At 39.9% G+C, this 26,303-nt stretch overlaps 1 protein-coding gene across 3 annotated transcripts in view; it reads left to right on the top strand.

The window, feature by feature from the left end:
* Nucleotides 1–26,303, top strand: part of LOC134228067 (juvenile hormone esterase) — a 121,750-nt gene that overhangs the window by 91,040 nt on the left and 4,407 nt on the right. The window lies entirely within an intron of this gene.

Below are 26,303 nucleotides of genomic sequence, written 5' to 3'. Positions count from 1 at the left end.
TACCAAGACATAATCTGTAAGGAAGTCGGAAAGCCAGTTTTAATCAGTTTGTTACTTCTTTGTATCTTTTTATGAATTTTGATTCCTGTTGCGTCCGTAATTGTTTTTTCGTTTTGTTCTTTGATATCTACTAGTCTATATCGGTTGCTAAAAGGAGAGGCTTTTCCCTTCGTCTTCACTAAAACCTTATCGTCTCCGATATCCTCATAGTCTTTTTTGTGTATTTTAATTTTAGAATTAACTTTGTTAGCTTCCAAAACAATATTGTCTCTTGCTGTCATAATAGTGCGTTGTTTTGTTAGGTTAATGTCCTGTAAGTCTAATGACGTCGAGTTTCCAAATACTATTTGTCTCGGTGCAAAATTCGTTGTGGCATGTTTTGTGTCGTTGTAAAGGGCAGTCGTCATGGACAGTCCTTGGTAAAGTGAAAGTTGGTCGAATTTCCTGCGGTTGGCCATATACAATATACATTCCGAATAGTGTATTATGGAAGCTCTCGATGGTGCCAATACTGTTGCTACTGCTAGCAAAGTGAACGACAATACTATGGGTTTCTAGAAATTCCTTAAAATTTTGACTGCAGAAATAAGTGGCTCGATAGCAAGTCAACTGTTTCGGTAGGCTAAAAATTTTGAAATGCTTGATGTTGATGAGCGTTTCAATGATTTCTTCCGAAGTTTCGTTAATGATTTTGTAAATTTGTGCTAATTTGGAAGAGGAGTCTATAATTGATAGAAACTTTTTATTTTCCTTCACGTAGACATCCATGAATAGACTTTCTAACGGTCTTTCATAAATTCTACGTGTGAGTGGAATTTTAAAGGGATGACGCTCATATTTAGCGTACTTACAATCCCAGCAATTTTTTACAAAGGTCCTAACAATTGAAGACATGTTTGTGAAGTAGACTGATTGACGAATCTCTTCATATGTCCGTTTCCAACTTCTATGATTAAAGTTGTGACTCTTACGAACAAATTCGTCTTGGTCTTTTTTAGAAATTAGATCTGGTAGCTTAAGATTGCAGAATTGTACTCCCATTCCCTTGAAATGTTTATCTAGAATTTTAGAGCACAATTTTGCAATATTAGGTGAGGCAAAGATTCCATTTGTTATTTGTGGAGATAAATGAGCTTTAAGAATATTTAATAGTTGTTCTTCGGTATATTCCTCCTGGTGGAATACATGTCTACTATAACCTGAAAAGATAAAATAATAAATGTGAGGGGACTTTATTCTGTTAATGGTAATATGAATGATGAGCTGATTTCTAAATTTATTTATGATTTCCGACCCGTTTATAGGATCGTTTTCATGTACTTCGTTTTCTAAAATGGTTTGTAAATTTATTTCAGATTCATCCACGTGAGGTATTCGAGATAATCCATCGGCTACCACGTTTTGTTTCCCTTTCTTGTAAACCAATTGGAAATCGAATTGCTCCAGATATAACCGTTGACGAGTTACTCGTCCTGTTGCATCTGTTAATTTAATTTCCTTCGTCAATGGCTCATGATCCGTGTAAATAGTAAAACTTCTACCATACATATATAGTCGAAATTTCTTTGCAGCGAAATAGATAGCTAAAAGTTCTTTCGCAGTTGCGGAATACTTTTCCTCTGCTTTTGTTAGTGTTCGCGAAAGGTACGCAATTGGTCTTTCGTGTCCGTCCATCTACCATTTGCGTCAATACTGCGCCGATAGCATAGTTTGATGCGTCGGTAGTTAGTATGAACGGTTCGTTAAAGTCTGGATAACTCAAGAGTAGTGTTGTACTCATAATATCCTTTAACTTAGCGAAGGCAGATTCATATTCAGGATTGGTATTAATTGATTTATTCTTGCCACGAAGTTGGCTAGTCATTGGTTTTGCAATTTTTGCAAATCCTGGTACAAATCTTCTGTAGTAGGAGATTGTTCCGAGAAACGACTTAAGTTCAAAATCTCGCTGATCTCGGGTATAGGATATCTATCTGCTGGCGTTAATTTATTCAGTTTCCTATAATCTACAACTACACGATATTTCTTCATACCTGAATTATCCGTTTTCTTTGGGACAACCCAAATCGGGGAAGTCCATGGAGAAGAGGATTCTCTTATGATTCCAGTCTCCAACATTTTCTGAATTTGCTCACTTACTTTTTCCCGTAGATGGTATGGGTACTTGTAAGTTCGTTGGTGAATGGGGTTACTTTCACCGGTTTCTATTTTGTGCTTTACTTGATGGGTGAAATCCAATTTCTGTCCATCATGGAAGAAAACACTCTTGAAGGGCCGAAGAGTTTTGGCTAATAATTTAACCTCTTCTTTATTCAAATGTTCTGCAGGGAAGTTAAGCTGCGGAAAAGTTTCATGTTGGTTGAGAAAGAAACGTTCATTCTCAAAAGGTTTTAATCTCTCCAGTTTGGCTTGCCTAGTAGTAAACAAGTGTACGATTATTTCTAGCCGCATAAAGGTCAGGTCGTAATGTGACACCTGTCGTCAAATTAATTTCTTCCTCAATGAGAAATGCCCCGTCTGCAGTAGTCGGTATCTCTATGAGGGTTTCCGTTTGTTCCTGAAAGTTCATGGAACTTGGGTAGTATTTATCTAAAGGATATTTTATATTTCCAATCGAAAGTTCATGGCTACCGGTATCGATTTTGGCATTCATAGTAGCCAAATTTTCATATCCGATAAGACCGTCGAAAAAGTTATGAAATTTGAATACGTGGTACGGTAGAATTTTATCAAAGCTTCTAGGAAACATATTGACATGCAATACTTTATCAATAACAAATGTACCATTTTGATTAGTCACTATTGCGGGTCGATTAGTTTCCTGGCACTTTAACACATGCTCCGGATTAATGTACGATTTATTCGCTCCAGTGTCTATCAAGAAATTCAATATCCCTTCATTAGACTTGTAGCGAATAAACGGTAAGGTGAAGAGGCCCCAAAACGACCCCCCCCCCCTCGGGGGCAAAATGACTTTCGGGTATTTACTTATATTTACCATGTTTGAGATAGCCTTAATAAAAATAGACGTGGAATTATGTAGGTTAGGCGAAAAAAGTGTCAAAATACTAGATAGGAATGTAGGAAAAACTGAAGTTTTCCACATGTTTATGAAACATCTTACGTTTCGGCGAGGCAAAACGCCCTAGTGGAACTATCCTACAATGTACTCGCGTCTCCATGCACTGTCCATACCAGAATGCTGATGTGCCGACGCATGGTACGTTGTTCCCTAAGAGCTGCCTGCTAAAAGGCGTTTTGCCTCATGAGTTTTCCGGCAACGAAATATCACCACTTTTTTGAAATGTGAATATTATCAATATGATTGAGATTTTTTCTAATTTTAATATGGCATCAGCTAGCTATATTGTTTAACTGTTGCGTGAGGTAGAAACACCCATGGAAATCGTTATAGCTAAGGCATTAAAGCAGTCTATGCTTAGCTAGGGCATATTGCCCCTCCCTCCCCTATAAAATTGTTTACGTTGTTGGGAGATCGTCTTCCTCTAAGTGAAAATTTGACACGTTGGGTTGCATCGTTCTACCTTGCACATTGTCATCCTCATCGTCATCGTCGTCGTCATCGTTATCTACGTCTACTTCGTTCGCGTGGAACTCTGATTTAAATTGTTGTTTTTGCATCGGATTCCTATATGGGGTTTCAATTTGTATGCTGCTTAGGGAGCTACTCGAGGGGCCGTTGCTTTTGTTGGGAAATTTGTTGAATTGAGATTTCGCGGGTCTAGATCTAATTTCCGCGTTCTGGTTTAAACACACTGACTCGTATGCATCTTCTAAGGTTTTAGGCTTGGATAATCTAATGATAGCGGATAAAGGTTCTCCGATATTGTCAAGATATCGAGTAACGGTTAGTATATCTATGATTTCCTTTCCTGTGATGGGATTGAATTCAAGTTAGATTTAAGTCTTGTGTTAATCTCCTTGCATTCGTTAAAGAATTTCAGGTGACTTTTATCACTTTTCTTAATGTTAAACAGTGTCGACACATTTGTCGCAAAGTCAAATCGATCACCGTATTGTTCTAACAGGATCTGTTTGATACCAACAATGGTATCAGGATCGCCATTTGCGCATACAATCGCGCGAGCGTCTCCTCTTATTTTATTTTTGATCGCTCTAATATACATAGAGCTTAGTGAATCGGGCTGGCCGTTGGCCCCCTTTATTTTGAACATTTCATATAGCTCGTCTACTTCCCGTAGCCAGCTTGAAAGTTCTTTCTTACTACCGGAAAACTCCGATAGGTTTCCGATAGGTTCTTGATGGGATCGGGGATAGTAAATTTACTACTATTTCCCGACGTCACCAATGCCTTAAGCTGATCAATTTCAGCCTTCAGCGCCTCAATCTCTGACTGTCTGGTCTCTGGCATTGTTTTAGGGGTTATTTTATAAAAGATAATAAAAATGAGTTACTCGCGTAAACGATATCCACATCCGAGGGGTTTGATGATCACGTTGTTGCAGGATCGCGTGCGACGGGATTTTTACCACTTTTTAAACACCGCACGATCCCACTTCTGACACCACTAATGGGAATCGTGATATGGATTCACTTTTTAAAAGACTTAGTAACTCTAAAACACTTTTATTAATAATACTAACACAATACAGCACCACCGGTGATTGTCCAAAGCTGCCAAAGGAAAGAGAACGCGCCACGCGTTCGCGGGTTATTTATAATGTACAAACTGCTGATCTAGCAGTTTGGGTCGTCCACGTTGTCTGACTGCAATTGGTGCACCTGAGTGGCACGATGTTCCGATGTTTCCATAACGTTGGATGCCTTGGAACGAAACATTTGCGGAAGGGTTATCCAATTTGGCCTTATGAATTAAAAGGACATAAACCCATTGGCGTAAATAGGGAGGGGGTTAGGGGAGGGGGGGGGGGTCTTAGCCCTCCCTAGAAAAAATAGCCCCCCTAGAATTTGAAAACTTAGTTAGCAGTGATATCAATTTTCAACATGCATAATAAATTACTGAAAAAGTTCGAAGACAAAGAAGTTATCTCCCATATTCACGCTATCATAATAAAATAATAAATAATATCATAATGGAAGACAAATGAGCTTGTTGCCTATTCCTGAGAAAGATTTCTGTGTGGTAGTAAAATTGCACTTGGTGTTAATTATGAAAAAGCAATATCCAATTGATTTGAAAGCATCCAAGTAAACTTGATATGAACAACAACGGAGTGCCACCAACATATCAATCGAAGCAATCGTGGTACTCGCCAGCAGTCAAAGACATCACGGACTGTAGTGACAGATAATCAGCAGACTACCGCTTGCCTAGCAGCATGATAATCTCCACAATTCCCATCACAATCCGAAAGGAATTGCCATCAGAATCCACGAAGAATTCTCATTGGAATCTCTGAAGAATTACTTTCAGAATCATCGAAGTATTCCAAACGAAATCCACACTGGATTCCTTTTGGTGTCGTTGAGGGATACACTTGGGAATCTGAGGGGGATACCCTTCATAATCCATGGAATTCCTCCTGAGTCGTTCGAAGATTTGTTTCGGAATCATTCGGAGATTTGCTTCGGAATTCCTTGACCATTTGTTTTATAATACTTCGATGGTTTGCTTAAGAATTCCTCGAAGATTTAGTTCGGACTCCTGCAATGATTTATTTCGGAATCCCTTATCGAATTGCTTCAACATCCCTGGAGGATTCCCTTTGTAATCATTGGAGGATTCTTTACGGAATCCCTGATTAATTTGGAGCCCCTCGACGATTTGCTTCGGAATCCCTCGACAGATTGCTTCGGAATCCTTCGACGATTTGCTTCTACATCCCTGGAACATTGCCTACGAAATCCCTGGAACATTCACGTTGGAATTCCTGGAGGATTTCCGATGGAATCTCTGGAACATTTCCGTTGGAACTCCTGGAACATTCCTGTCGGAGTTTCTGAAGGATTCCATTCAGAATCTTTAGAACATTCTAATTGGATCCATTAAATATTTCCCGTTCAAATTTCTGGAATATTCCCGTCGGTATTCCTGGAGGATGGAAGATATTTAGAAGATTCTCATTAGAATCCCTGGAACATTCCCGTCGGAGTCTCTGGGACATTTCCTTCAGAATTTCTGGAACATTCCCGTGGACATCCCGGGAGGATTTGGAATCCCTGGAACATTCTTGTTGGAATCCCTGGTGGATTGCCTTCAGAATCCCTGAAGGTTCCTTTCGGTATGCTTAGAGGAATACCGTCGAAATGTCTGGAGATTCCCATCGGAATCATTTTAGGTAGATAAAATATTTATAGAAATATGCAAATATATTCACTGGCTCGTTGGGAACCTAACAGTGATCCATCACATATTGTCCTTTGGATGTGCGGGACAAAGCCGAGCGCTACTACACTTAGATGCAATAGCCATACACTATCAATTTGATTCGTTGTAGCAATCATCGGCAGGTAAACAAATACACTTCGATACTGTGGTCTACAACAGAAAGTACGTATTCAAGAAAAGAGAATATGGATGAGCGTGTTTGATCCGCAATTGCCTGGTGGTTGGACCGGATTTACCACAAGAAAACTTTATGAGGTGGTAAAATATTCGAGAATTTTTTAAAAGAAACTCAAAATAGAGAAAAAAGATGAAGGGGCTATAGCCCCCCTAGACATCGGAGCTAGTTACGCCAATGCATAAACCATTCTTTAAAGAGACAAATGGCCTTTGGTTCCGCGTGTTGATCTTAAGGCCTATATCCCAGGGAATTCTTGGATGATCTGGAATGAAACAGTTGTGGATGGCGTATCCTATTCGCTTTCATGGATCAAAAGGTCATGAACCATTTTTAATAAGAATTATCAGTTCTTTTAGTAATACGTGTAGACTTAAGGCCCATACTCCAGGGAGTTCTTGGATGACCTGAAACGGAACAGTTATTGAAGTTGTATCCAATTTGATTCTATGGATTAGAAAGGGCGTGATCCATTTAAAAAAAGAAATAACAGAACTTTTGTTACGCGTGTAAACCTCAAAGCCTAAAATTCAAGGAATTCTTGGATGACCTGGAAAAGAACAGCTTTTGAAGACGTATCCAATTTGGTTCATAACGCCAAAAAGAGCATGAAATAAGATATCGTCCCTTCGGATACGCGTGTAGAACTTAAGGCCTATACTCCAAGGAGTTCTTGGATGACCTGAAACGGAACAGTGAAGGCGTATCCAATTTGATTCTATGGATTAGAAAGGACATGAGCCATTAAAAAAAGAGAGATAACAGACCTTAAGTTACGCGAGTAGACTCCAGAAAATTCTTGGAAACAATTGTTGAAGGCAAATGTTGTAGATGCACAGGTTCTGGATGCACATTTCTTAGTTCATTGGGTTTCTAAGAGTGCCTTTTTATATATTCATCTTTAGATGTCAATAATGTTTAACAATTCTTATTACGTCACCATCCGTAAAAAGGAAGCCGTAAAACGAAGTGACGTATAAAAAAATCCGTAAAAAGAGGGTTGAGTGTACCACACAGATGTGTTTTAAATCTTAGATTTTAAACTATTCTCCTCAGTATTACGTTACGACTAGTAACACAAAACAGATAGACGTCATAGAACAAACTCTAAGTTTCATAATGCACTCTTTGTGTAACAACAATCGAAGAACGGAATTATAGGAAGGACCACATTACACGGCAAAAATGCATATGCATATATGTTATGTGCTGGTAACCACCTATCTCAACACCATAGTATTCAATGCAGCTCTGTACACACGCTGAACAATTGCGTGCAATTTTCTCTTCTTGAATAAACGGATAACAAATGGCACTTACCATTTGCCTTTGCAATAATGCGACGGAAGCACGAAGGCCTTCAAACCCGTTCAAACAAGTTTGAGCGTTGGCTTGACGGGTCGTATACAGTTTGGCACCATCATAGTAGGTGAGGATTGCGGTGTCTTAGGCCAAGACTCTTAGCATCTGTGGGCACGTGGACCAGCGGTTCAATGTTTGATGTATGTGAAGAATCTAAGCATATTTGTTTACATAGATTATGGACGTTCGTTTTGTAACGTTAACCAATATTTTATGTAACAGTTAATCGGTGATTAGATCAAAGCCTTTACTAGACGGCTTTACGGATATACAAAATCGTTACTCATTAAATATGTAGGGGAAGGTGGGGAGACTTGATCCCCGGGGAGACTTGATAACCCCTTGTTTTATCGAGAACTAAAGTAGTTTTGTTCTAGCGTATTTTTTAGTATAGATCCCTATAGACAAATGATCTTTATGTGGTGAGTTATTTTTGGATTGACAACCTTATTTATTCTGCAGGGCGGTTTGTATGTTTTGACCTTCTTAAAGATTTTTTTATTGGCTACGCAAAATTTGCTTTCGTTTTTTCACAGCACAAAGCCATAAATATGCTTAATGATCTGTACTGATGAAAATGTCAACATTCCATCAAAGTTTTAGGATATTTGGATTTGAAGTTATTGTCTCAATATGGGGACACTTGATCCCCCATTAGTCACCCATACAAAAATTTGGCAAAAAAATTAAAAAATATATGAATCTGTTCCCAGGCTTCTAATTGTTTGTAGATTTGACAGATTTGATGAAGGATTGGAGGGAAAAATTATTTACTGCGTAGATATCATAGAAAGGGGATCAATTTAATAACAAAAATCGTTCATGTATACGCACAGCAATTCGAAAATTCCGCGTATTTTGGAGGAAAAATATTTAAAAATCTGAGGCCACTTTTCTAATTTTATCAAAGCAAGTTCTTGGAGAAGGATCAATTTCCCCCGAATAGTTTTAAAGTCGATTTTTTATAGCATTCCAAGAAATCGATTGTGTATCAATAACAACAATAATTTAAGGACTGTCGTATATCAGTAAAGTTAAATACTATGTTTCTTAGAGAGTCTATGCGGAAATCGCGTATGTTTCTTTATTTTTGGCTGTGATACATCGGAAATCAGAAAAGGGGATCAAGTCTCCCCAGTCTCCCCTATTATTATTATACATATTACGCATTCACTTCGATCATAGATAGAGCATACATGCCTATAGACACATTGGTTTTATAACGTAAACCAGCAAATTATATAACAATTAATCAGTATTGAAAAACAGATAAGATCAAAGCGTTTGACAGGCAGCTTGCAGGATATCAGACCGTTACTTAAAAGAATGGAAATTATGATGAAAACATATTACTAGTGTTCGAAGCAACTTTTAGTTGTGGAGTTTAGTTTTGTTTTCATTAATTTTTAAACCAAACCATTATTTCCAAAAATGTTAGTACGTTTTGATTTCATAACGATTTGAACGTTCAGCGGAAGTGTAATCTAGAACACTAGCATGTCGGAAACCGAAACCTGATGGTTAGGTTACAATTCATACTCAAACTTCCACCGCATCGTTTATTTCCAGCAGGAATTTTGCAAAACTGTTTTGAGTATCTCATTTGCTTATTGTTACGTATACCAGACCACAATTTATATTTTACGTAATTTACATGTTTTGCAACTCGCTGACCCAGAAACAGTCTTTATAACATCAGGGGCTTATTATCAAGCAGAAAACCGCTCATAAATTCGTTCAAAATTACTTCAATTTCCTATTTTCTGTGCAAAAGGCATATTATATAGCATCACCCTTTGCTAATCATCGTTAACTATTGTCACATGGTATAATATGTGTACGAACGGGCGTACGTTTTGGCTCGGTTGATCGCCTGCATCTCAGCCATATAAAGTGACATTTTCCGCGACAGCAATTCGAGCGATCGAGTTTACCAGTACCATAGCCTATACCCGAGTGCGTGAAGCGGGCCTACCTCTACATACGGTCGTTTATATTCATTAATACTTATCATTACTGGTCGACGAACCATCAGCAATCATTAGGCCAACTTTCGGATGAATCCCCTTTTCACTGCCCTTGCGTGTTTTTTTTAAGTATTACAACAGCGAGTAGTTGAATTACAGTAAATGTTGCTGTTTAAAAAGTATCATATTAATCCTTCTAACGGCTATTTTGCTACTTAAATAATGCAATGAGAAAAGCACATTAGAGAGGTGGAAATAGCACTTTTGGGAGGTAGACTCAATTATCTCCAGTCAATTTCCATTAATTTGCATTAGGCTGCATTTTATTTAAAAAAAACTGTCAATTTTTAGCCAAAAACTAATTGAAACAGCATAGCAATGAGATACGCTACTAAAAAGCTTATTGCAATTACTCAGCAATTACTCGAACTGACTCGAATGTTACAACCTCTGTATCGAAAAACTGGGTTTAGTTGAAATCAAGTTGTAAGAAATAGCATGAGAATGAGTTTAAAGATTATGAAAACAGTCCCATATTAACACATATTAGTCTTGGTTCAGTGGTTTCATGTTATCGATCAAAGCGGCTAGCATGACACTGGCTTATATGAACGATAAGTCAGTGGTGTGGTGGTATCTTAAATAGGATCTCTTAAAAGTTTGTCAGAGTTACAGTTTGCTTTTGAATTAAGAAAAACAATTTCATTTTTGGTGCCCTAACGCACAGATTATGATCTCACAGTATGTGATAAGCATTACGAACACTATATGGCTAACCGCGAAAAATAAGATCTGCAATCGAGAGCAAGAGTGACAGTGATCCATATCAGTGGATCGCTCTCAATTCGCGACAGACATTAAATATTAACGGACCTGGTTCGGTAAGTTCCCCTTAAAACGAATTCTCATTGAGGTGTGGTGATGCAACAGCGAACGAGTTTGGGCGGGGTCGTTGACACCTTTCAATTTTTCACAGCCAAAACAATTAAGTAACTTCATATTTATATTGATGCGAATATTTTGTTGAACATTGTTGAATAGTTTTGGAACCGATCTTCTATATTGAGGTGAACTGGCCTAGGGCTGAAAACCTCATTAATAAAGATTATAATAATAATAATAAAAGATCTTCTATACAAAAAAATTTAACGGGTCGTAGTATTTTTTGCCTTTTTTATTGTTTCGTCGTTATCTAACATATGTATCCTCAATAATTATTTGTTTCCTTTATCGTACAATGTGTCAAAAAATTGTCCGTACAGTGATGGCTCAGATGTAAAACCGCATTTGTAAAACATTTTTAATTAATGAAAAAACATACGTCACATTCGTTTCACGGAGAAGTAGACTAGTTGTATGCTTGTCTTTTCAAACTTCAGAAAAATATAAATCCATTTTGTCCCTCTTACAAATAGTCATATCTGTAATGATGTGAAATATGAAAAAAAAATTCATCTATATGTAAGGATAGTGATTATGATCCTTTCCAATGATGTACACCCAGTTTTATACGCGCCGGATACGTAGGGGAACTGTTCCGATCTCCATCTCATTGTACGTATATCCTGGGACGGGACTTGCAAAGAGGAAAAAATGTAACTTCATCTGCAACCAGCAAGCGCTGTCACGAATTGTCAGATGCAACCAGCACCTTTTTGTGTGAAAGTATTGGTATCCCTCAAAAAGTATTCCGAATGATTTTGTTTTAAGGGTACTTTTTCACTTTGAAAAGTATTCTAGAATAGCCGGACAGCTTAATATTGCACAGTTATGAATACGTGTTTTATTCCCGATAGGAAAATCTCTTTAAAAATAAGATTATAAATCCGTAAATTGCAAACACTTTTATTGCGCTCAGAAAATTCTACCCGGGATTTAGGTGAAACACTCAAGGAAACAGTTGAGAATCGATGATCAACTGTGATGAAAAGAAGAACAAGTGTCAAAACAAGGAAAAAGAAGCCGTCTTTGCAGGTCTCGTCTCAGCCTGAGACGGGACCTGCAAAGAGGAAAAAATAACTTCAGCTGCTGCCTGAGACGAGACCTGCAAAGACGCTTGCTTCTTTTCTCTTGTTTTGACATTGCTTCTTTTCATCTGATTGACCATCGAGTTTCAACTGTTTGACTATTTCACTAAGCTAGTGGACCCTTTAGGCACAATAAAGTGTATCAATCACGAAATAGTAAATTCATTTTCATAAGGATTTTTATACCGGAACAAAACACAGGTTTAATACTGATTATTAACAAGCTAAACGGAAGGTTTGGAATACTCGTTAAAGTAAAAAAGTCTTGGTAAAACAAAATGATGTGGAATATTTTATTTGGGATACCAATACTTTCACTCAAAAAGCTGCTGGGTTCACCTGACAGGTCGTGACATCAGTTGACTGGCAGCAGCTGAAGTTACATTTTTCCTCTTTGCAGGTCTCGTCTCAGGCTGCTGCCAGTCAACTGCTGTCACGAACTGTCAGGTGCAACCAGCAGCTTTTTGAGTGAAAGTATTGGTATCCCAAATAAAATATTCCACATCATTTTGTTTTACCAAGACTTTTTACTTTAACGAGTATTCCAAACCTTCCGTTTAGCTTGTTAATAATCAGTAATAAACCTGTGTTTTGTTCCCGGTATAAAAATCCTTATGAAAATGAATTTACTATTTCGTGAATTGGATACACTTTTATTGTGCTCAGAAGGGTCCACCTGGGGCTTAGGTGAAATAGTCAAGTAAACAGTTGAAACTCGATGGTCAACTGTGATGAAAAGAAGAACAAGTGTCAAAACAAGAGAAAAGAAGCAGCGTCTTTGCAGGTCTCGTCTCAGGTCTCAGCGTATATCCATCTCATCGCTAAACAAATACGGCACCAAATTCTTCGATTCTTTTTGTCAACATGCGTGCTCACTGCTGAAAAAAATCACAAAAATAATAAACAAACCAAATTCCTTTCCATTGCTTTGTTTTTGATAGGATGGAAATAGGAGCTATGAGATGAAGTGGCGAACCGTTCCCCTACAACGTGGAAAAAAACCACTTTAATTTGGAAATCCAAGTAAATCAAAACCATCGATATATTTTCTGTTGCATAGAAAAGAGAAGAATTTGTTGGTAAAAAGTAAAGGATTGTCCATTTCGTGTCCGTAGAGAACTACCGGTCTAATGAGCGTTTTGTAGATAGTGAGTTTGGTAAGGCGGCGAACTCTTATCGATCGTAGCATTTTGCGGAGTCCAAAGTACGTATGATTTCCTGCCATGATGCGTCTCCGAATTTCTCTGCTGGTATCATTATCGGAGGCCAAGTAGACGAATTCTCGTGGTGGGTGGCTAACATTGTCCTTTCTTGAGCCTCAAGTACTTCGTCTACGACGTGTTGATACTCCCTTTAAAGCGATGTTAAATAGCAGGCACGAAAAACCATGACCATCAGACCTTGCCGTAACCCTCTGCGCGTTTCAGAAGAAACTCGATCTTCTTCTTCTTCTTCTTCTTCTTCTTGGCATTACATCCCCACACTGGGACAGAGCCGCCTCGCAGATTAGTGTTCATTAAGCACTTCCACAGTTATTAACCGCGAGGTTTCTAAGCCAGGTTACCATTTTTGCATTCGTATATCATGAGGCTAGCACGATGATACTTTTATGCCCACGGAAGTCGAGACAATTTCCAATCCGAAAATTGCCTAGACCGGCACAGGGAATCGAACCCAGCCACCTTCAGCATGGTCTTGCTTTGTAGCCGCGCGTCTTACCACACGGCTAAGGAGGGCCCACACATGAAACTCGGTAATGCCTCTGAAACTCGAACTCGATAACCTTGACAATAAAGTTTATCCGGAATCGGAAATCCGTGTTCGTGCATTTGTTGACCAACAACACTAATCTTTCGGGGGTGACGTTGGTCGGAGGGGCCTCACCACCGGTGTACCCTTAACTTCTGATCACAGCCACGCTATTCTGCTGATAAGGGAACAAAGAAACACTACACCGCGATTTCACTATTTGATAATAATTTTTATTGTCACTTACTGCGTGGCGTGTTCCGTATATAGTGTGTAGGGCTGGCCAGCAATGGCGGGATGCTCGAGGTAGATTGGATTGAGCGGGCGGCCAAGATGGCTGCCGGTGACGTGTTCATACTCCATTTAAAGCGATGTTAAATAGCAGGCACGAAAAACCATGACCATCAGACCTTGCCGTAACCCTCTGCGCGTTTCAGAAGAAACTCGATCTTCTTCTTCTTCTTCTTCTTCTTCTTGGCATTACATCCCCACACTGGGACAGAGCCGCCTCGCAGATTAGTGTTCATTAAGCACTTCCACAGTTATTAACCGCGAGGTTTCTAAGCCAGGTTACCATTTTTGCATTCGTATATCATGAGGCTAGCACGATGATACTTTTATGCCCACGGAAGTCGAGACAATTTCCAATCCGAAAATTGCCTAGACCGGTACCGGGAATCGAACCCAGCCACCCTCAGCATGGTCTTGCTTTGTAGCCGCGCGTCTTACCACACGGCTAAGGAGGGCCCACACATGAAACTCGATAATGCCTCTGAAACTCGAACTTCGTATATCACTCGATATCATCGATAACCTTGACAATAAAGTTTATCCGGAAATCCGTGTTCGTGCATTTGTTGTCCAACAATACTAATCTTTCGGGGGTGACGTTGGTCAGAAGGGTCTCACCACAGGTGTACCCTTAACTTCTGGTCACAGCCACGCTACTCTGCTGATAAAGGAACAAAGAAACACTACACCGCGATTTCACTATTTGATAATAATTTTTATTGTCACTTACTGCGTGGCGTGTTTCGTATATAGTGTGTAGGGCTGGCCAGCAATGGCGGGATGCTCGAGGTAGATTGGATTGAGCGGGCGGCCAAGATGGCTGCCGGTGGACTAAGTCGATCCACGACGTGGTGCGTTTTCCGATAAGGAGAAAGCGGCACACAAGCGAGTAATTGGCCATACGGGGACCAAATCCGGTGCTGGTGGAAGGATCACCTACCTGGATACACGATACCTACAGCGTCGATACACTTATGCCTGGCGTATTGTAGAGCTCCATTATCGTCGGTCTTGTGCGATGTTCCTCAAGTTTCAACGAACGTTCAGGGTCCCCAGGTCCGATTCCACCGCGTGCAGCCAGCATGTTCATGACCTTCCATGAAGTCGCCGGCCTCTATCTGGTTCTCTGTTAAATATTGTTTTCGCTATTCTTTCTTTCGACATTCGCACTAAGTGACCAGCCCACTGAAGTCTGCCGTATTTTATACGATTCACAATATTTTCTTCTTTGTATACTTGATACAGCTCATGATTCATGCTTCTGCGCCACACACAAGAGTTTCCCTCCGAGTATTGTACGCAGCACTTTTCGCTCGAAAACCCCGAAAGCTCTCCGGTCGGCATCTTTTAACGTCCATGCTTCATTTCCATAAAGGGCCACTGGTAGAATCAGAGTTTTGTATAGAGTAAATTTCGTTTGACTACGTAGACTACTCGGCAGTTCAGAAGGAATTTTGTCGATCACAAGGTCGTACATTGTAATTAGCACTGTTATCTATTGCACCACCTACCACTTACCTTGGCAGGAGCTATTAGGAGCTGAATATGCGTAGGAATGATCCAACCAGTTCTACCGAACGAAGTGGAAGAAAAACAAGGTAGAGGTCGTCTTATTGAGAGCGGACTACAAAAGACCAAGTCTTGAACACCCGAATTGGGCATGGGAACGAACCAAAAGATTTAATGAGGGATTGCGTTCTTACAGAAATCACCAAATTATGTCGACATTTTCAATTTTTATTTATCCCATTAGGGAGCATTAAATTTATGAGAGGATATGATTTAGAGAGTACTTGTGTGGTGTTCGGGCATGCTAACGTATTTCGTTCGGGCGCCTCGTCGTCATCCTCTACCGCGTCGGGTCGAAACGATGGTGTATCGGCTTTTCGGCAGGCATTTTTTTTGGCCCACGAGCAGACGCTAGCGATGGCTTCTTGGACTTGTAGTGGCGATGGCCTTCCAGCAGATCAACGTTCGGCAGCTTGTCGACAATATCGATGTGGGGTGGTGGCTTCACCGACTGGTAGTTGCAATGTCCCTCCAGCGGGGCGACTTTCGACGGCTTGTTAAAGATGGTGATGTGTCGTGGCGGTTTTCCGACTGGCAGTGACAATGCTCCTCCAGCGCACAGTGTAAGTGGTTAAAATGCCGAAAAACGTGATCGTCAGCTTTTTCGGTATGAAATCGTGTTTTAAATGGCATAGTATGTTCAGCAAGTATGTTGCATACATCAAGGGGTAACATTTGAGAAAATTTTATTGTTGATTAATTCACCTAGAAGTGAATTAAACTTTGTCAAAGACACTACGGGTCTATTTATTGAAACGAACAAAATATGACCCAATTTTAGATAAAAGGTCATTTAACCATATAAAAACTGGTATTCAATGAATAACTTTACATGGACGAATTTTGAGGTCAACAATATTCTAGAAACTTATTCGGCACATAAAAATACAGCATTCACCTACTAAATCATAACAATAATTCCAATTATTAGAAGAAAAATCGAGATTTACCAACAAAATGCTGTATTTTTATGTGCTTAATATTTTTTTAGAACATTGTTGACCTCAAAAATTCGAAAATGTAAAGTTATTCATTGAATACCAGTTTTTATAGGGTTAAATGACCTTTTGTCAAAAAAAAAGAGTTGGGTTGAAAATTCGTATTTTGGTGCGCAAAGGCAGCTCTTGCTTTCTTTATCCGTGCGCCTATGTCGATCTTGGTACCGCCGTCCGACGCCATTTGGCTACCAAGATATTGGAAGCTTTCAACATTCTCCACTGGTTGCACGGCTACTGTGAAACTGGAAGGAGTCACCGTGTTTCCATCCAACGATTTGGTTTTGTTGACGTTGATGACTAAACCTGCCAAAGAGGAACGCTCGGCAAGGTCGTTGAGCTTACTCTGCATATCAGAGCGCCGTTGCGCGAGGAGTGCAACGTCATCAGCCAATTCGAAGTCGTTTAGGTGCTCCATGGTTATAGGCTGCCATAAAAGACCGCGGTATGGTTCCCGGTCAATTGCATCTACGAGAATCTCGTCGATTACGATGAGGAACAGTAACGGTGATATAATACATCCTTGCCTCACACCAGCTTCAACCCGGATAGGGTCGGACAGGACCCCATTGTGCAGCACTCTACACGAAAAGGCCTCGTACTGTGCTTCGATGAGGCCGATGGTTTTCTCAAGAAACCCTTTGCGTCTCAGGGCGCCCCACATATTCTCGTGATTGAGACGGTCGAAAGCTTTTTCGTAGTCAATGAATACCGAGTAAAGGGACTCTTGGAATTCGTTGACCTGCTCCAAAATGATGCGGAGCGTGACAATATGGTTCACACATGATCTTCCGGCACGGAATCCGGCCTGCTGCCGCCGGAGAGTCGCATCGATCTTCTCCTCAATCCGGGCTAGGATAATTTTGCACAGAACTTTGAGAACGGTACACAGCAATATAATGCCTCGCCAGTTATCGCATACAGTCAGGTCACCCTTTTTGGGCACCTTCACTAAGATACCTTGCATCCAGTCGACCGGGATTGCCTTTCATTTTCAACACGTAAATGCGGTCGCTTATCGGCTTCCACCGGATAAGGGCCGATGCCCACGTAGCGTTTTTTCAACGCTGCGTGCACGTGGCGTTGAAAAAAACGCAGGTGTGCATCGGTGCGGCGACGTTGCGTTACCGCTTTTTCCCGATGCACACATGCGTCCTTTTAACGCCGTGTGCACGCAGCGTTGAAAAGACGCTACGTGGGCATCGGCCCTAATACGCTTCATCTGCTTCCAGATCATGAAGCCAACTCCTCGTTCTGCTCTGTCACCCCTGCTATAGTAGATGTGGTACTTGAATGAAGTGTTCGCTATGGGATCCACCGCCCGGAATTCACGTTCTCCAGCTCTGGGCCACCGTATTTCCTGGATGGCTGCCACACTAACGCCGACCTTTTGCAGCTCACGAGCCAGGAGCCCAACACATGCGGTTTCATTCAAAGTTCTCACGTTCCAAGATCCGACTTTCCAATCGTTGTTCTTTATTCGTTGCCGGGTCTGTTGCCGTTGAATTGATCCGTTTGCTCTACTTTTTGCCTTTCTTGGTAGCTGTAGAATCTTCGGTAGGCTACCTTACCAGGGTTGCGTTATCTACATCGCGTTGAAGGGGCTGCCTTCTCGATGCTGATACGATGCAGCATGATGTGTACAGTTTAGTTTAGAGTTCCTCGGTGGCACTCGGACGATAATCAGCCGCCCCTAATATGGGGAACAGACGCTGTTGTGAGCAACTCCTAACATGGAGGACAGGACAGATCAGGTTTGCACCTCCGGAGAGGATCATGTTTCACCACCATGGATCACCACGGAAGGATCACACCTCTGCGCTAAACACTGATGGGTCCTGATCAAGGTCCTGATAGAGGTTGTACAGGGCATTTAGGAAAGGGGTTATGCTACTGTTTTTTGTTTTCTATACCTGACTTCTACATATTGAGCAATCCAATAGGTAGCAATCTCACCCGGTAGCTAAGACCCTAGTAGCTAAGAATTGATTTAGCGCTTGGTTTATTGGGAGTGGCTAATTTATATATTTCTAACAGCGGTTTCTCTTGGAGTTTCTCTTTTCTCTTCTCTTGGAGAGAATCGCAGTATTTATCCTTCGAATTGAAAACGTCGAACAGCTTGTCGTGCATATCGAGAAATTTTGCCTTATCAAGAGCTGCATCTGGAGGTTCACACGTGTCAACATAATGACCATTTCCGATTGCAGAAGATTCACTGAGAGTAACCATACGAAGCAATATGCTTCCCAAATACGAAATTGTGCTTGACTATCGCGTTTCTGGTGTTTTTTTATCAGGTGAGGTGAGTCGTACATAATAAGGTTTTCATTTCCGTCGATCGTCACTATAGTTGGATCTCTTGAAGTTTGATGTTCATGCACCATTTTCATATTAGCGCAGCATTGGTCCATTGTAATAACCAACGGAATTAATCCACATTTTACCACAGCGTGACTCGATGCTTTCAACGGCTGAAATAGACGCTTACCTTCTAGGCTATTGTAAGCCAAGTAATATCCTACGGGATATACAAAAGCAACAGTTGTATAAGGAAAAAAAATAGGGTTGTATACAAGACACGACCGCTCGACGTAAACTACGTAAAACCAAATATAGTACACTGAACTAATTATTCCGCTCTATATAGAAGAGAAGGAACAATCCCACCGACACTACTACCCAGCTTTAGAAGCATCTCCCACTCTGTGAGGGAGTGGGGCCCCAATGTCTAGCAGCTGAGCCACCCCTTCATACACCCAGTTTAATAATTATCCTAAAAGTAGGCAATTACCAAGGATTGGAACGCTGTATAGGGAATGCATGATGCATGAAAGAGCTAAAATTTTCAATAGTATAGCGTTGATATTCAAAAGTTTCAATACTATTAACAAATTGGTAGACAGTTTGTGAATCGATATAAATCTTTAAAATCCATTAAAAGATAAAAGACCTATCAATGTTACAAATCTTACATGATTTCGTGACGTTCCTTAATTTTAAAATTTTCATTACACCCTGTATCCGAGTCTTCCCCTTAGACGTAGTTTACGTCAAAATATGATAAGTGCAGAAGTATCTCATCTCACCTGTTTGAATTTCGAATACATCCCAGTTGCCATGACAACAAGTGCCTCTGTAGCAAGAATGCGATAATCGTTCCTTTCAATACGCCTTCTGAAAACCATGGAAAATATCTACCTTCGCGCTGTATGACAGGTCTTTTTTAATAGACATGCCATCACAAGTTAGGGTTACAATTTTATTCTTTTTTGTTTTATTTCACTAACTTTTTTCTTTACAGCGTTGAGCAGTGTTGAATTTATTCCTGGCTGTGGACTTACATGCTTGTTGTATTTATAAACTGAACTCTTGTGGGGCAGAATCACATACTTTGAAGTCGAATCTGTACGTACTTCATGGAAACCGCATTGTACCTCCGTCCTTTTGGTTTACGTGTTGAACTTTTTATGAAATCCAGGATTACTGGATTGCGCCTTGCCCTTGCACCAAGAATTTCGTTCTCGTTTTTCAATTGCTTTGCCGTTTTCAATGCTTACCGAAGGTGGCTGATTTTGTTTTTTGCTCTTATAGAGCTTTTGAATCGCCGTTGTTCTGCCTGGTTTGAAAAGAACAATTGTTTACGTTTCACAGATCTCAGCTCCTCTTTCATGGATTGAATAGCGTTGCTTCAAAAGATATTTTAGTTACTAGATAAAGATTGTCGCTGTCGTCGCTGTCCGGAACATCTTTTGCTGGCGAGGATAGGGGAGCTAAATGTCAAAGAAGGAAAATCCATACGATTTGACAGGTATGTACCACATGTTTCGGACAGCAGAACAAAGGGAACCGAAGCGACAATCTTTATCTAGTAACTAAAATATCTTTTGTTGCTTCGCACTTTCACTTTCATTTTATACCACTCAACATCACTTACAGCGGACGTATTTTGTAAGCTTCTTAACTTTTTGTTATCGCATGACGAGTTGGTCGGTTAATTGCCTATATTCTGGGGATTGAACCACCCGACTTGGACATTAATTTACAATGTTCTGAAAACTCATATGGAAGATATTAATTCTAAAAATGGGAATCGAACCCACGACCCTTAGTCTCTTTTACTGTTGTTTAATTTACTGCTGTGAGGTCCGCTTTTTAAATACCCGATTCACCAAAGGGCATCGGCATCGATATTGGAGATGTTTGTGAAGGACTTTGATGTTCAACTTCCACTCGCTCGTCTCCATACGTAGTGGATGATGGAGAGAGTAAATCGTTATAGAGACGACGATTGCAGACTTTCGGTGTTTTTGAGCGTGCTACTACAGTATATGAATGTTCCAAAGCTGAAGTTGAGATACCTTGCCACCAACGATCAGTGACGAGCATTGATGGGTCACAGTACACGCCAAGAAGCTTGTTTGTAATTAGTTCAATCGATGAATTATAATCATGTGTGTGAAATCTCGAGATTTCAATGCCGCTTGATTGAGAATCGATATAACTGTAATCTGGTGGCATATCCGGATCCGGCTTATTTTGTGAGGCCGTCGCCCCCCCCTAAATTGTGGAAAGATTGAACGGGTACTGAAATGAATTCCCTCAAACATGAGCACTTTACGATCTAATCATATACAGAAATAGGTGGTTGAAATTCAAAAGATTCCCAAAACCTGGATCCATAATATATCAAAGTTCAAAACAATTCGAAACATTTCGGGCTCAAAAATTCTCCTTGAAATCCTTCTAGAAGCTCCCCTGGGAACTTCTGAATTCCTCCGGAAAGTTATCCACAAATTCCTCTGAAAATCGTTCGAAAATCCTTATCATATAATTGTAATTCCTCCTTATCTAGAAACCCCCCACTAATTTTTTTTTTAGGAAATTCAAAATTTATGACGGAAATCCTCCGATTTAGCTCCATAATTTCACTTGTAAATCTATAAGAAATTCCTTCGGAAATTCTTCTAGGAACTTCTCCGGGTATTCCTCTCGGAACTCTTCCTTTAATTCCTCCGGGATTACTTCCAGGAAATTTTCCGGGAATACCTCCAAACATTCAATAGCGAAATCATCCAGCATTCCAATCTGGAATTCTTTTCGCAATTACTTCAGAATATCCTTCAAGAAATCCTCTAGAAATATTTTTATGAATTTCTCCTGGAATTCGTCCAAGTAATTTCCCCAGAAATTCTTACAGGTATTTTTTCGGGAGTTTCTTCAGGTACTTCTCCAGGAATTCCTTCAGGAATTTCTCCGGGAGATTTTCCGCGGAAGTGTACTAGAATTCCTTCCGGATTTCACTCGGAATTTACTCGGATATCTGCCAGGAGTTCTTCCAGAAATTTCTTCGGAACAATCCGCAGGGATTTTCTCCAGCAATTCATCTGGGAATACTTTCAGGATTTCATCTGGGAATTTCTGCATTAATTCCTTCTGGTATTTTTCTGGGAATTCCTTCAGATATTTTTTCGGAAATTCCTTTAGGAACTTCTCTAAGAATTATTTCAGGACTTCCATGTGGGAATTCCTCCGGAAGTGCTTGTGGGAGTTCCTCCGGGAGTTCTTCCAGGAGTTTTTCCAAGAAATTCTCCGGTAATACCTCCACGAACTTTACAGGGAATTCCTGGACGCTATTTGGCAGGAATTTCACGGGAAATGGGATTTCGGAAGTTCCTTCATAAATATTTTTTCTCTTTCTCTAGGATATTCCACCGGATGTTCCTCTGAAGTTCCACCAGTAGTTTCTTCGGGAATTCAATCAGGATTTCTTCCAGGAATTCATTTAGCATTTCTTTAGGCATTTATCTACAAATTAGTCCAGAAGTTCATCGGATTATTTATCTGGGAGTTCTTATGGGAATTCCTCTGGGAGATTTTTTTAAGAATTCTTCCAGGAGTTCCTCCTGGAATTCTTACGGAAGTTCCTTTGGGAGTTAATCCTAGAATTCTTACGAGAGTTCCTCCAGGATTTCCTCCGGAAATTCTTCCTGTAGTTCTTCAATAAATTCCTCCAGAAGTTCCACCGGTAGTTCCTCCGAGAATTCCTCTGATAATTTATCCGGAAATTCCTATAGAAAATCCCCCGGGATTCCTTTTCAGAGAAACACCCGGAGAAACTGCCGGTGAATCTCCCGGAGGGATTCTCGTAGAAACTGCTGGTGGATCTCCCGGAGGAATTCCCGAAGGAACTGCCGGAGGAGCTCCCGTAAGATCTCAGGAGGAACTCCTAGAAGAATTCCTAGAGGACCTCCCGGATGAGCTCCCAGAGAAACTATAAGAAGAACTTCGGGGAATTTCCAGCTTAATTTCTGAAGAAAGCCTAAATGATTTCCTGAAAGAGGCCTTAATAATTTCCTGGAATAGCTTCTGGTGGAACTCCCGGAGGAATTTTCGGAGAAACTCTTGAAGGAATTTTCTGAAAGAATTTGTGAAGAAACTCCCGGGAGAATTTCTAAAGGAACCCCGGGGAAACTACCAGAAGCATTCTCGAAAACAAGAGAATTCATCTTATAGACAAATCTCGTCTAGCTGAAACCTTTGTTGGGGTTTGTAGCTGGACCATCATCATCATCAGAGGACCTCCCGGAGAATTCCCTGAGGAGCTCGCAGAGAAATTCTCGGAGAAGCTTCTGGTGGAAAATCTATATAAATTCCTGAAGAAGCCTAAATAAATTCCAATTCTGCCGAAATTCCCGGAATAATTTTCAGAGGAACTGCCGATAGAACTACCGGAATAATTCTCGAAGGAAATCCTAGAAAAATTCTTGGTCGAAATGCCGGTGGAACTCCTGGAAGAATTCCAGGAGGAATTTTCGGAGAAACTCCTGGAGGATCTACCAGTGGAAATCTTAAAGTTTCCACCGGAATGCTTTCAGGATTTCATTGCGAATTAATCTAGGAATTCCTCCGAAAATTCCATTGTTGATTTCATTTTCGGTATAAATTCTGTATTCCGGTGGAGAAATCGTAGTGTGCTGCGCTGCGACGCAGACGTTTTTTTTCACGCGTCAGATTTTTTTTCGATTTGACAACAGCGGAAAACCAAAATTTCGGCCGAGTACCAACACATGAAGAGATATGGCTTGGCTTGAAGATGGTCGAAATTGCTGCCGCTGCAACCCCGTCGACCGGACATCCTGACGAGTCACCAACCCACGATCATGTATTTCTACAGGATACGACGAAATTCAAGGAAATAGAGCGGGCGAATCAAGAATGATCTGAAGGCTGTGAAATATTAGTGAATCCTATTCGTCGTGGCCTGAATTCGAGCGTGATCGTGGTTGCCGCTGTTTCTAAGGGCCGATTGAGACATTTGCACGTTTTCTCGGTGCAGATTATTAAGTATAATTTTTATCTATGTTTTAAATATTTTCTTTCGTATTTAGTATTCTATTTTGATATGCACATATGTAAATATCTCGTTCTTAGAACATTGGAAAGAGATGATCCTGATCAGTGTTGTAAAATGTCATTTGCATTCGTTTGAATAATTTTCCCAGAACTTGTTTCAGAAGGTAGCTATCAATTCATGTTGTATGACGAACTTATAGCGGTTAAATGGGCCTACAACTTTGTCTAACGAGACTTTGCTGTAAATATGTAATCTGGGGCGTGGGAGGCAAAATGTCATTCAAATGACATTATGTCAAATGATACGTGACATTTTGGAGAGTTTTCACTCCAGCCTTTGATGTTATACTTAGAGCAATGTACCCTTGGACAAAAATATAACCCTACTCAAGCGTTATGAGTACATTCAAAATTATGGAAGAAATTTTGCTTCTAAAGAAAGTTATGAGCAAATTAGTCAAATGACATGCAGATGACATTTTACAAGCCTGATCCTGATTACTCATGCATCTGTATTCATATAGGTACATTTATGAGAAAGTAGACCAATCACGAGTTGATTTCGATTCCACAATCACATATATAGCTATCTCTTCTATTTATATTCTTCCTGGTAGGAAACATATTTTAGTTTACATTTCCCATAGTTGATCCATTGCCTCCGTTATTTCTTTTTTTTTTTTTTCTGAAATAACCTAAAATTAGAGTCTTATAAGAACTCATCAGTTTTATATCCGGAAATTTTCATACTGGACAATAATTTTACAATATTACAGTATTAAATTAAGATTAGGTACTTCATTTAAAATCAGGGTTGTTTAGGTTTGAATTAAGGACGACTTAAGTTTAGAAACAAACACATTTTGCGTCCAGTTTATTTTGAAATGTTTGCGCAAGTTTTCAATTTTATATAAATATTTTTTTTTAGGTTGCAATATATCTCTATTTCTATATTAGGACACATCCTAACTTCTAAACTTTTTTAGTGAATTCTCCCTTACTCGATATTGAACGGATTATCGAGTGATCGAGATCGCGTACGAGGGGCAAAAAATTGAAAATGGTAACAGAAACCTATAAGGCTTACTAGCATTTACACCAAGGTAGAGAAAAACAATTTAATAATCATAAATAAATGATCAAGTGCTCATAATTTAGCTTGGATGAGTGAAGAACTAATGACAGAGGTTAACTTTTGTTTTGTGAATTAAAATCAATAATCGGTTGATCATTTACCATGATATATTTTCTTTTCATTCATCTTCATCTATGAATTTGTATAAAAATTGTATCAACAAAAATCTTTATTGGGAACTACTGATGAACTTTGGGGTCGTTCAGGGGATGAGTGGGTTAAAGATGTTGTGACAGTACATATACCAGGTCAGGGCCGGATTTATGGGGGGCGGGGGGCCATGGCCCCGGGCCCCCACAAATCTTATGTACCAAAACCCACCTTTTTTGTACATTTTGGGGCCCCCACATACCGACTTAGTTTTTCAAGAATCATACACTTTCAAATTATTTTGATCTTTTCCCTTGTGAGCTGGTCAATTAAACGTAATAGCAAAATAATAAATACGGACGCGCAATGGCTTTGTTATTTGATAAGCGACTTTGATTGACACTGAAGGTTAAAAATCGCATTTCAAATTATCTATCCAGCAATAAAATACGTAAGAGTTACAAACGTTTGATTTACAAAATTATTTTGAGTTCCGGTACATATATAACAATACAATTACTTGTCATTAAGCGCAATAGAAAATGATTGAAACTAAAGCATATACCAACATAGAATATCTTTCTCTAAAGTTTCGTGGAACTAAAGTGAGTGCTTCGGTAATCGATCATGAAAGTACACCAGTAAATTCCATTCAATTTTGAAACAAGGCATGTGAAATTTCATACGTAGCTAGCAAGGTCTACTGATTAATTAATATTGAGTGTCTTATGCAAAATGTTACAGAGTTGAGACTTCACTATTCCATTCTAATATTCGGGATAAACCGTTCCAGTTTTGAGTTAATCCAACATAAGCTTCACTATCTAGGTAAAACAGTCATAATTGATCAACGTATGATTAAATTTAAATACACAAGTATACAATATTTTTATTGTATTCTTTCGGCAGCCAGCTGCCGGAAGACTTAATGTAATTCAAGTGTTACATAGATCGCATCACTTACCAAGGTGAATCCAGATTTATGTAACAATACATCCCTACCCACTAACAAAATTCCTTCCTGTGACAACCGTGGAGATGCAGAGGTATACTCGGTCTCTAGTAACAACGGATGTCACACTCACATTCCTTCCTCTCCCAGATGACCGTAAGGACGTGGCCGGCGCCGTTATTGATTCTTATAAGTTTTGAACTCTCGAAACGTGCACATTGAGGATGACAAGCTAGTCCCGGCTTCATCTGTTGGTTCTCTGTGCAATTTTGCTTGTTCTGATCAATCACGGAGTAGCAACTACGAA

This window comes from Armigeres subalbatus, chromosome 1 (assembly GCF_024139115.2).
Source record: "Armigeres subalbatus isolate Guangzhou_Male chromosome 1, GZ_Asu_2, whole genome shotgun sequence".
Taxonomy (NCBI): Eukaryota; Metazoa; Arthropoda; class Insecta; order Diptera; family Culicidae; genus Armigeres; species Armigeres subalbatus.
Note: the sequence above shows the minus strand (reverse complement) of the source record. Positions and strands in the feature narration are given on the sequence as shown.